The sequence below is a fragment of the Eretmochelys imbricata genome, chromosome 2, assembly GCF_965152235.1.
Source record: "Eretmochelys imbricata isolate rEreImb1 chromosome 2, rEreImb1.hap1, whole genome shotgun sequence".
Classification (NCBI taxonomy): Eukaryota; Metazoa; Chordata; order Testudines; family Cheloniidae; genus Eretmochelys; species Eretmochelys imbricata.
Window position 1 is genome coordinate 54,596,459 of NC_135573.1, and position 13,542 is coordinate 54,610,000.

At 38.1% G+C, this 13,542-nt stretch overlaps 1 protein-coding gene across 1 annotated transcript in view; it reads right to left on the minus strand.

Moving 5' to 3' along the window:
* The window catches only part of ZFHX4 (zinc finger homeobox 4), a 148,324-nt gene that overhangs the window by 68,618 nt on the left and 66,164 nt on the right, over window positions 1–13,542 (minus strand). The window lies entirely within an intron of this gene.

Below are 13,542 nucleotides of genomic sequence, written 5' to 3' on the forward strand. Positions count from 1 at the left end.
CGCACTATAGTTTACGCTTAGACAATTTTTAAAAAATAGTTAACAAATTAAAAGATTATTGCCAGACTGAGGATCTTATAGGCTGAGTTTCAGCTTCATGCAAATTGTTATACCCAGACTATAAACCTCTCAAATATGTTTATAGTAATTTTTGCATTAATCTTTGCTGCAGTACTGTAAAGAGCACTTTCATACTGCAAAAAAAAAAAAAAAATGCCTAACATACAGACATTGGCTGGTAATAACAGAAGAAGTTTGTGTAAGAGTGTAGAACTTACATATCGATCTAAACAGCTCTGTTAAAAAAACACACCAGATTAAATAGTGATTACTTTATGGTGCAGTGTTCTCTCAATGGTACGGTACCAAACAGATAACAGGAAAAGATCCCATGGAACCTTCTAATGCTGAATTAAGATATAATGATATTCAGTGTATAGTGAAACAGACTAAAAGTCCTGAATTGTTTCAAAGCACAATGATGTGCAATTTACAGTTCTGATGCTAGTGAATCTCTACCGATAGTGAAGCTGGGGTTTTTTTTGTGGAGGGGACAGGGGAGGAAGTGACTTGATAATAGGCTTGAGGCTGTTCCCACTGAAGTCAATGACAACTTTCTCATTGAATTCAGTAGTGCAGGATCAGGCCCTATAAGGGAGGCTACACTATACTTCATTTTATATAAGAAAGTATTTATAATCAGCACAAAGAGCACTAGACTTCATTGTTACCTTCTATAGTCTTCTGAGTCTATGAATTACTTCGTCCATCAGTCCATCATTCATTCATTCATTCAGAGACAGATCAGCTTTCACAAGACCCTAAAACAACCCTCGTAAGAGTGAAAGATACAATACTTAATTTTCCTGATTATCCTCCATTTAGGGGAAGAAGGCATCTGACAAATAAACCCCACTGCCGTTGTGTGGCCATTACAGTGTCCTGTGAGTCTGGAAAAGTTATTAGGTCAGACGTTAACTTCCTAAGTAGAAAAATGATGCGGTCGCCTTTGTCCTTTCTGCAGTAATGGCTGGAGTCGGTACTAATTAAGGCCCTGCGGCAGTGTGGTGCAAGAGAGGTCAGAGACTTCTTTCTGACACCTAAACAGTGCTCAGCTCAAAGGAACTGCCCCTAATCTGAAATGATGTGATGTAGAGCTGGCCTTTCAGCTTCACTGTATATTTAAAGGAAAATGACGGTTAATGACAGGGGTGTCAAAAAAGAGCAGATGGAGAGGCTAAGGAAAAATGTAGCTCTGTGGTAAAATTTACCTATAATTAGTTACTGTACTTGGAATCAGAGGTTACTAAAAACACACGAGTAAGCTTGGGTACCTCTCTGTCACTTCTGTACTTCAGGAACTGCATGAACAAGAAATCTGCATTATGCACTCTACTGAAATAATTGCCTTTGACAAAGCAGGCTTATTTATTCCTGTTCTTCATTATGCAATAAAAATAAGTTTTCACCCCACTCTCCTTCTCTTCCTCCTACTCCACAAAAACCTTCAATGCCTTTGGTTTCCTGATAAAATAAAAATAATCAAATGTAATCTCATTCAGTGGAACAGTACTTTACATTTTATCTCGTTAGGAGTAAATCATTGCAGTAATTAATCTTCTAGTCATTTTCTTTCCCCCCTTTAGGCATGGAACTTGGGAAACAAAAACAATATTCAAAACAGAAACCAAGATTTATTGTCAGTTAGTCATAATAGACACCTGCACAGATTACTAATTACTACAAAACCATAAGGTCTGCTGGCACAAATCCTTTCCCATTCTTTCTTTTTATCCACCCCTAGTGACACACCTGCAAGCCTTTAATTGACATTGTATTTATCTCAGGAGTCCTTGTTAGCATTGTATTATAGCGTCACCATTCACAATGCTATAGTTAAGGTTTCGTTGGTACTTCCACTATAGTAAGGCACCCGCTCTCCACTCCCATTTTCAGAGGTTTATGACTCTTTTTTAAAAAATTTGCTCCAGGCTCAAACTTGAGATGAAAGGTCTCAGCTTGTATGCACATTTTTCTTTTAAGCAAACTGAAAAAAACAATTGGTTTGCAATTTTTAAATGTTGAGTTCAAAAAAATCTGAGGTTTTTCACACTTGCATAGTTCAAACATTACTTTGATGTATGTATAACATTCAGCAAATAATTAGTCCATAGTATGGTCTTGTACATTCTGGTGTGTTTTGTTTTTGTCCTCAATTCAAAAGGGAGGAGCTCTCTAACCTACTCGATGAGGTTCCTGGACAAATGCCATCACGATTTTTTTAAAAGAAATATTTCAGTAAGCAATGCTCAAAATATTAATCTAAAGGAATTGTTATGATCATTGATCTAAATAAATGATGTGATTTTACAACCCTCCATGCCATCCCCCCAAAAGGATACCTACTATTTTATTGTATATTTAAAGGTTTGTCTATGCACTATTTTAAGTGCCCGCATTCGTATACACCAAAAGAGCTTTTCTTGAATTATCTGTGCATAATCTTTCACTAGTTTTATCTTTTCTAAAATAATTTGAATGATAAATATATAAAATGATATCTGAATGATAAATACATAAAATGATTAGACAGTATTATATATACAAACCCAAAGGGCTGGACTAGCTCCAATGCATGGCTCCTGCAGGAGTTGCAGGGGAAGAGGAAGAGAGAAAAGGGAAGAAAACAAGAGAGGACCAACCCTTCATTCCCTCTGAATGGAGGAAGATAAAGTATGGGAAGCTTTACCTTTGGAATGGGGTGCTCTCCCATCCAGTCTGGAACCTGAGTCAGCCAGGTATTTAAGGATATGAGTGTTCCACAATGGGACTCTTCGTGTAGTTAAATTTAAGCTAGTGCTTTACATAGCTTGCTGAATCAGGGCCTAAAAGAGGCTAGGACAGGAGTTACCATTCCAGGCTGTAGGGATTCCCCCCTTTTTCCTTCTGTGTTCTAACCTATATTTATTTTTCATTGATTCATAGACTTCAAGGCCAGAAGGGACCGTTGTGATCATCTAGTCTGACCTCTTGTATAACAGGCCATAGAACTTCCCCAAAATAATTCCTGGAGCAGAACTTTTAGAAAAACATCCACTCTTGATTTAAAAATTGTCAGTGATGAAGAATCCACCACAACCCCTGGGGCAAGTCTACACTATTGCTTAAGTCGATATAATTTACGTCGCTCCGGTGTGTGACACACGCACACACACACACACCACGCCGAGCAACGCAAGTTTCGCACTATCCACACCAGCGCTATGTCGGAGGGAGACGTTCACCCACCGACATAGCTTCAACATCTCACTGAGGTGAAGTAATTATGCCAACGGGAGAATACTCTCCCTTCAGCGTTGTGTGTCTTCACCTGATGTGCTGCGGCTGCGCTGATGTAGTGCTATAGTGTAGACATGCCCTAGGTAAATTGATCCAATGGTTAGTTATCTTCAGTGTCAATTTCTCTAGCTTCAGCTTCCAGCCATTGGATCATGTTATACCTTTCCCTTCTAAATCTAAGAATCTATTATTAACTATTTGTTCCCTGTGTAGGTACTTATAGACTTTAATCAAGTCACCCCATAATCTTCTCTTTGTTAAGCTAAACAGATTTGAGCTCCTTCAGTCTACCACTATAAAGCTTGTTTTCTAATCCTTTAATCATTCTCGTGGGTCTTCTTTGAGCCCTCTCCAATTTATCAACAACCTTCTTAAATTGTGGACACCAGAACGAGACGCAGTATTTCAGCAGCGGTCGTACCAGTACCAAATACAGAGGTAAAATAACCTCTCTCCTCCTACTAGAGAGTCCCCTGTTCATGTATCTGAGGACTGTATTAACTCTTTTAGCCAGTGTCACATACAGTGACATGCTCAGGTGATTAACCACCACAACCCCCAAATCTTTTTCAGAGTCTCCCATCCTGTAAGTATGGCCTACAATCTTTGTTCCTAGATGTACACATTTACATTTATCTGTATTAAAATACATGTTGTTTGCTTGCACCCAGTTTATGAAGCCATCTAGATTTTTCTGAATTAGTGACCTGTCCTCTTCATTCCCACAATTTTTGCATTGTCTGCAAACTTTAGCAGGGTTGATTTCATGTTTTCTTCCACTGAGAAAAATGTTAAATAGTGTAAGGACAAGACCCGATCCCTGGGATCTCACTGGAAACACACCTGCTCAATGATGATTTAGGGGATCATTCACCCACTCTTGCACTGAATCAGCAAGATACTGGGGCAAATGAGCAGTCAGTGTGATTACTCGACTGCTTGAGTACCTTACTGAAAGGGGGTCCCTTAAATTTGATGCCTGATCTTCCTTTAGTCATCTGCCCTGATATGTCTTCAGTCTATTTAAAAATACTTCTCTGATTGACTGACAGTCAGACAAGGAAGAACTCACCCCTCAGACAAAGACATTAGTTGACACAATGCAGTCACAATGTCCACCTCGGGATGCTGTCTGTGGGACACATACAGCTGAAATGGGCAATACACATCTGCTTCAGAGAGGGAAGTGTCCCTTGGCAACAAGTAGTAGCTTCCACCGCTCAGTTATTTCCACAGACCAGCAGTTGAGGAGGCAATTTGGGGCTGGACAGACCCTTAAACTGCACAATAAATATTGCACTATCCACTAATAGTAATACCACAAAAAGTTAAGTGTATTTCATCATTTCCATTATTTATAAATCCCTGTGAGCTGAAGTGACTGGGAGATGTTTGAATGTGACTAACTTAACAAAACTGCTGGAAAAACAGTCATATAGGCCCTGTTAAATGGTAACTCTTTAAATCTTGCTTAGTCAATAGACTCTAATGAAAAGATTAATCTTGACCAGCTATATTGTTACCTAGCTTTAGGCTAGTTATGATTTGCTTGGCTTCCTTTTTATCAAATTTGAAACAGAATCACTCAAACTGCACCCCCTTCTGCCCTCAGGTGCAGCTGTGTTAGCAGCGGGATTCACCCCTGAGAAAGTAAGTGGCAATACCTCCACAGAGGCCTTTGGGAATGCCACCTAGGGTAGGCCACTTCAATTCTCTCCAAGGCTATATAGGAGTCCCACTGTCTGAGGCTGACTGGGAACGTGCTGATTCATCAATATGTCATTTGGCCAATCTAGTAGCACAGTAGCTTACTTTGGGGTGCACTGGCAGCTCTGTGGTCCTTAGTGAAGTGGGCGGAGGGTGAAGACAGTCTACCATTTTTGTTTCTATTTCCCAATGTTTCAAAGAATCCTTGATTTGGTTAATCTAATTGCAATTGTGGTGTGTTATTGGGGGACAGGACCACTAGGATTCCTCAGAGGAAGAAGATTCACTGTGGCCTCAGAGATGAAAGTGTGGGAATATAGGTAGCAATTTAACCACTTGGTCAAAGGTGTGGGCACTGAGGGCCCATCTTCCAAAAGTTCCTCAAGCTGAAGTGAGTAATGAGTACATGGAAAAACCTTAAAAGCAGGAGAGGCAAGCTCTGGAAACTGCTGGTAACCCAGGGGTTTACCACTACTCAGCAAACATTTATTCCAGGCTAAAGCTTCAAATATAGGGCCAAATTTTTTAAAAAACATAAATGTGACTTAAGTTGTGCGTGCAATTGATTGCTTACATCTTCACATGTTATTACTGCTACTATATGCCCAATTATTCATAGGCTCATAGATTTGAAGGCCAAAAGGACCCTTTAGATCATCTAGTCTCACTTCCGGCATAACCAAAGACCATAGAACCTCACCGTGTAATTTCTGCATCAAGTTTGCGCTATAGCATATCTGCAATTATGTGTCTGTATCAATGTTTAAATTCTTATCTGTTTAGGCAGTCATGGAACTGCAGACACAAATGTACACAAGTTTCTGTATTTGCATCAGTGCCTCTATCCAGTAATAATTCTGCACATAGGTTCCTATCCACAAACAATTTTAGTTAGATTTCCAGAAATATTGGTTTAGACATTTTAAAAATAGATAAGTGTAAAAATGTCTGCAAAGATTCACAAGTTTAACTGTAAAATGGCTTAGACTGTACATTGGAAATTTGGTGGACACTGTTGCATGCATGTCTCAAGAATGCCAATGCAGCATTAAGATAAAATGGCTTAACTTGGAAAGATTCACTTTGGCCCAACCTTCTAGATCCCCAATCCATATACGGAGCTCGCCTGAGGCTGTGCAGCCTCACAAATAGGAGTAGAGGTGCTGGAGTTTGCTGCATCCTGAGTGTGGTTGCAGGCAAACATGAAGCAACAGTAGGATGGTCTCGTGCTGTAAGTAGAGATAAAGGTATCTTGTCAAAGAGGCTGATCCAGAGCCCAAGGAATTAATTAGAGTCCTTCCCCTGACTTCAATGAGTGTTGGGCCATGCCCAAAAGTTGGGAAAAGAGCCAAGTGGGGCTACATGTAGAGTACTTTGCAAAGCGGTTTACAAAACCTACAGTCTGTCCTGGGAAGCTATTTATAGAATGGGTCATTCTAAACTAATTAACAAAGAAGGAACCCAGAACTTCTGTACTACTCACAGCAACATGCCAGCAATGTTGTTTTGGCCAAATACAGAAGACAAAAAATGTAAGAGGTCAGGACTAAATAACTGAAGTCACATTAGCAAAATAATATTTTTGGAGACTCTGACAAAATCATCCCAGACATGGGATCAAGCTCTAGTTCATGGGCAGGTGAGTACAGAAGATGTTCCCTGGAACTGTGGGAACACATTCTGTAATGAGAGACTATCTGAGTGGCACATTTCAGGAAAGATGTGGATAAACTGGAGAAATTCCAGAGGAGAGCAACAAAAATTATTAAAGTCTCGAAATCATGACCTACGAGCAAAGACTGAAAAAAATGGGTTCTTTTAGTCTGGAGAAGAAAAGACTGAGATAGGACATGATAACAGTTTTCAAGTACGTAAAAGGTTGTTACAAGGAGGAAGGAGAAAAATTGTTTTTTCTTAACCTCTGAGAATAGGACAAGAAGAAATGGGCTTAAATTGCAGCAAGGGCAGTTTAGGTTGGACATTAGGAAAAACTTCCTAACTGTCAGGGTGGTTAAGCACTGGAATAAATTGCCCCTAGGGAGGTTGTGGAATCCCCGTCATTGGAGATTTTTAAGAGCAAATTAGACAAACACCCATCAGGGATGATCTAATAATACTTAGTCCTGCCTTGAGTGCAGGGGACTGAACTAGAACTCTCGAGGTCCCTTCGAGTCCTACGATTCTATGATTCTATCCCAGTTATAGGAATAGCTGCACTTCTCTCTCCTTTCTGGTCTCTTGGAGTGCACCGCTTTACAGATAGGCCTCATGTCTTTACCTATCTTTGGATGCAATTTCCCACTTTTCCCACTCCTAGACAAGACCCTGCACTGCAGTATCCTGTGTATCAACCATTATTACCTTGCAGGTCCAGTTTGGGCACCTGCAGTTCTTCTCTTCAAGAATCTGTGACCAGTGATATACAGAGATCAAGCAAACAGCCTTCTTAAAACTGAAGTATTGTTTATCTATCAGTAGGAACAAAGTACTAGAGGAAAACAACTGATTTTGAAACATGCATGTCCTAAAGCCCTACTAACCCATGCTGGTGACCCGGACAAGACTAACTTCTGCAGACACCCCCCAGCTGTTTCCTGTGTCTCAGTTTTCTTCACTCCTCTGCTTTCCCTTCTCCTGAGAGAATATACATCTTTAAACCCTACTAGGATTCATTGTTCTCATGTGTTTGTAGCCCTTGGCCTTTTCTGGTCAAAACCAGTTTCATGGGCAGGATCAAGACACATTACTGTGAGGTAGAGGGACTGACACTTCTAAGAGCCATTGTTCAGGCTATCTGCTGATTCAAGAAGCCAACACTGTAATGCTTTAATTTTAAGATTTGGCATGTTAAATTTACAATCCTGGTGGTCAGAAATTTACTTCTTTTTTTTTTTTTCAAAATGAAAAGTTAGATTCTGTGGGCCAGGTAAATACACCAAGCAGGCTGGATCCTCACCATCAGGCCCTGACAGCTTATATGAGGTAACCTTTATAGTAATAGACATGTGACTGGCTGGCCAGCTGAGAGTCCAAGGAGTCTTCCCTGGCAAGACCTGATCATTCAGTTCTGGCTACTGGGGGCAGTTTGAAATTATTATGCTTTTACTGATTAAATTCACCCCTCTGCAGATGGCTGGCACAAGGCCTATGAACCTCTTAAATTCCACTTAAGCCGTATTTTCAGGGCTTAAGTGAGACTTAAGTGATTGATGGGCTTTGTGCTGGGCCTCTGTAAAAAGGGTGAATTTCACCCTTATGTGAACTGATGTTTTGATGTACTTTTTTCCATTTAAAATTTGTGAATTATTAATCTTTATGTGCACATTAACTTCTCCTCGCAGCATGTGTTATATGCAAATTCATATTAACATCACCGCAACATCTATAATACAGACTGAAATAAATTATGAGGTACCATGTAAAGGATCCTAGCCATTATGACCTATCAAGTCAAAAAATCCAATGAAATTAAAAAAATATTATGCCTTTTAAATATAGTCTAAATACATATTTACATAATAGACTGTAATGGCTCAGGAGAAGCTCTTACGGAATGTAAATAATACATGTTTTTAGATTTGTCTAAATACATATGCACATGTATTTACATATTAACATGACAGGCTGCAAAGACACTAAATGAAGTTGTTTGTACTCTCTCATACACTACATGGATGCTTTTTAAATGCTTAAAACAAAGAAAATTAAATCACAGAAAACCTAAACTCAAGTAAAATTAAGAATCTGATTAAAAAACCCCAAAGATTAAAACAAACTCTTTTCTAAACCAAAGTCATTATGCCTATATCATGTATGACCTTCAAGCAACATCTATATCTTCACTTATCCTCATAGTATCTTGGTGCTGAGATACCATTGTGCAATACCACTAAGGTGAGTTGCAGCCTTTAAAAGGTAGGATATTCAGATTTAACTCACACCCTAAATGTTAGCTGACTGTTTTGTGGTATAAGTTGAATAAGGGCAGGCTGAGTACTCATTTAGATGTATATTCTTAAGAAACCCATTAATTTATGAGTACCTTTACTGCATGCCAAACTGCTTTGCCATCATCTATGTCTCATCACCGTTTCAATTTCTTATAGGGCATGATCCTGTAAACACTTAAGCAGGGGAGTATCTCTACTCATGTAATTAGTTCCACAGAAGTTAATGTGACTACTTACATAAGTAAAGGTTTCAGAGTAACAGCCGTGTTAGTCTGTATTCGCAAAAAGAAAAGGAGTACTTGTGGCACCTTAGAGACTAACCAATTTATTTGAGCATGAGCTTTCGTGAGCTACAGCTCACTTCATCGGATGCATACCGTGGATAGCTCACTTCATCGGATGCATACCGTGGATACTGCAGCAGACTTTATATACACACAGAGACCATGTCTGCTGCAGTATCCACGGTATGCATCCGATGAAGTGAGCTGTAGCTCACGAAAGCTCATGCTCAAATAAATTGGTTAGTCTCTAAGGTGCCACAAGTACTCCTTTTCTTTTTACATAAGTAAAGTTACCCACAGAGTAAAGCATCTGTAGAATCTGGTCCTTAGCACATTGTTCTTTTTATTAACTTTGAGAAGTACTCAGATTTTACAATGAGTACCAGACAGATAGACAAAGGACTGAGCCTACATCTTAGCTGCTCACAGCACGGCTTTACACAGGACTCTCACAAAAGTGTGATTGACTACTTCCCATCACACGTGAACTTCTTTTGCTGGTGCAGCAGAGTAGCTTTACTTTGATGGGAATTTTTACAGCAGCCAGTGAAGATAAAAACATCCCCTCTTAATATCCTTAGGCCACTGAAAGTCTTTGTATTTCAAATAAAAATAATAGCTGCAGTCAAGTGTGTAAATGTCCACAATCATTGTCATTTTTGTAAATTGTAATTGTCAGTGGTCACAAATCTGTCCCATGAAAGCATAAGGTAACAATTTAGCCCTTATAGTACCACTCTCAGAGAAGAAGAGCCACTTGTAGGAAACCTAAGTAGTATGGGGAGTTTATAACATTTATTCTAAAAATAGGGCTCCACCCTGCCCCCCATGGAATATTTCCATATAAAGCTCTGTGAGCAGAATTTTGCATGCAATATCCACAGCTGAAATTACCCCAGCCTTTAATTTAGATTATTTAGTGATGATGTATACAGTAATTTTGTACACAATATTAGAGTGTGCAACTAAAGCAATACCTTTGAACTGCAAATAAAAGCATCCAAGTAAAGAGGAGCAAAAGGAACACCTCAAATATATAGTAAAAAGATAAATACTGAAGTGCAGATGGCTGATTATCTTTGTGATTGGGACAGTGCCCCCTATTCATTTTCTCTAGCACAAAGACAGATTCAATGTGTAAAGACTGTTCCTTATAGTTGGAAAGGAGCAACAAAAGGAAACTATATTATAAATTAATATGAGAAGTCAAAGATTTGTTGATTCAAGCTGCGTAAAGAAATATGTAATTTTAAACTCACTTTTTAGGAAATTGCAATCTCATCAAAAATGTCCTTTATATAAAGAAGTAATATTCAGGTTTCTGATTTTTGCCAATATGCACAAAGATGAGACATGCTATGGACATTAATTTTTTGCTTGCTTATCTCACAGTGTGTCAACTTATATGCTTGATTCCACATTTCCATGATTGAAAGGTAAATGCAGAAGAGAGGAAATGAAAATACATATAAAATATACATTTAATTAAAGGGTTTATTTGCATATTCAGTTTTTAACTACACTTGATACCAAATTGTATTATAAAACAGAGATATTTTACCAAGAAAGGGAATTAGAATGACAATATAAACATGCACACATTCACATATGTTTGACCGAGTTTTTAATAACCAATTCCTAAATATGTATTTGCTATGAACCTTACTCAGCTTTACTGGTGTTTATTAATTATATGCTCAGACTCACTGAAAATTTTAAAAAGTCATAGTCTTTAAGTGTATAGGTAAATCTGGTTCCTGCTATGCATTCTAACTGCCCTCCCAATAATTACAGAGTGGAGACTTAGCTGTCATTCATGTGTATCTATTCCATTGTGTGAAGAGAAAAAGAAAATGGTTGCCCATACATTAGCACATCACCCATGGCTAGTGCAATGACAAGATAGATTAGGATGTATATTAAATCTCACACATGACTGCCTTTCTGTATCAAGGTAAAAAATACTTGCTCTTACATACATTAGGGACTAGTGTTGGTCTGACATCTACATTAATATTGACAGCATATCAACATTTTTTACATTTACTGAGTCAATAACTAGTCTAAACCTGGTAAAGCTTAGATAACAAACATGAAAAAAATCTCAGATGCAACATTATTTTCTTGTATCTATCAGAAAAAAATTAACTCCCAAATACTGCATTGCTTTTTTGAATTATCAATTCAACAGCAATATATCAACCAGTATATACTGCTGTGACTTAGTAATCCAATCTCATTTGTCAAACAAGAATTCTAGTAGATAAGAAATGCTTCTAGGAAAAGAAAACCCTGCACAGACAATAACATAAATATTATATACATAGGGGGCTGATTATAAAAAAAACTGGATTAACATCATTGTTACTTCACTTTCCAAAAATTACTTTCACAGACAAGATGGAATATCGGGGCACTAATGCCACTTCCACAATAGCTTCAAGTGATAAATGCACATAAAACCTGTAAAATAAACCCTCAAAACACCTGTTTTGCAGGAGAGTTAGAAACGTTTTACTTGTATTTTCAGTGTTAAGAAATACCCTAATTGGACACACTATGTAGGTTAGGCTAAAGAAGAGATTTTATTATTTACCTTTGCTGTAAAATCTCCCTTAAATAAGCAGTTTCATCTTAACCCAAGCCAGTGTCCTGGTTTCATTAATAATTAAATGTTGTTTTCCAATGATAGCTCACTATTTTATACCCTGGTCTTTGAAATATATTATCTTGACCATGAAGCTCAAAAATACTACTATGCTTTTAAGTTGCCTGCACATTTTATGAAACACACATGAACGCTGGAAGATAAAAATGTTCATTCTCTCAGGTTTAGTCTGTGCTCATAGTGTCAGTGAAAGGGGAGAAATCCAAAAAAATCAATAAAAAAAAAAACTTTTTATAAAACAGTGTCCATTAGAGTCGGTTATTGGCCTAAAGCTGATATGTAAATGCTTATCATTGCAATCTTAGTAATGAAGCTATGGTTGGAAGCATCCTAAAGCATTATCACTCAGAAGAAACAAAAGCACAAGACAGCCATGCAAAGTTCTTTAGATTTTAAATGCATCAAGCAGCAACATTTCAAGTGTCGTTCACCTCAGAAGTCAGACAAGCTTTTGTTTAAGCATGTCTCTGACAAAAGGCTACCTTTCCCCCTCTTTCTGTGTACTGTGGAAGATAATGCGGGTTAAAATGATGTTCTCAGCAATAATTATCTCCATAAGATCCCATCTTTCATTTATGCAAGTCCTTGAGAATGGTGATGAAACAGGTCATGATAAAACTAAGCCTATGGACATGAGTTCTTCATTCAGGCAATACTACAGGTAAACAATGGGCAGAAAGAAGAGGCCTCTCTCTCTCTCTCTACTGTTCTGCTAATACCCTTCTAGCCTCTTCTAGCTAGATATAGAAAAGAAAAAGATGCAGAGAAATGCCTGGTGCAGAATAGGAATGAGCACTCTAGTGCTTGAGATGTTGACAGCATTCAAGCTCATTAATTAATATCAGTCTAGCCCACTGACAAAGGTTAAAAGATCATTTTAACATGCAGCGATATTAGCATGATCATTAGGATGGCATATTTCTGTCTTCCCTAATATAACTCTGTTTTTCAGCTCAATAAAGTGATGGATTGATAAATTGCAATTTTTCAATTACATTTTCGTAAGCAGATGACAGAACTGAACAAATTATCATTTAGAATAATGGTACAGTTATGACGCTTACATTTTTTGCTCTGCAGCATCTGATGCCAAATCCCACTAATGCCAAACTTCTTAGTTTCAGAGTAGTTTTATATTCTTGGGATACTATATAATGATCTCTGGTCTGATTGTTTCAATATGAGGAGATAGGGGTTACTGGATTTAGTAAGCTTAATTTAGTAAATAATGGGGAAATTAACCTGTTTGCCAAATTTCGCAGACATTTTTATAAAAGCTTAACCTCACTGATGATTATCTTTTTTAGCTAAAATGTGCTGTTCCAAGGCAGAAACCACTTTTAAATGCTATCGCAGAATGCATCTTTTGTTCCTAAATCTTATTCTTAACAAGGGCTAAACGATGCCCCTTTTATAACATTTTCAATTCGTAGAGTCCACATGTGGCCACGTACTAGGATTGCCAGACACAGTGTACATTTCAGAAAGCTAAACCTCATAAATCTCCAGAAATTCCTCACATCTATTATGTTTACCTTCTGCTGCTGATGAGCCTGTTGGGCTCTGTACAGAGGAAATTACAAGCGCTCCAGAA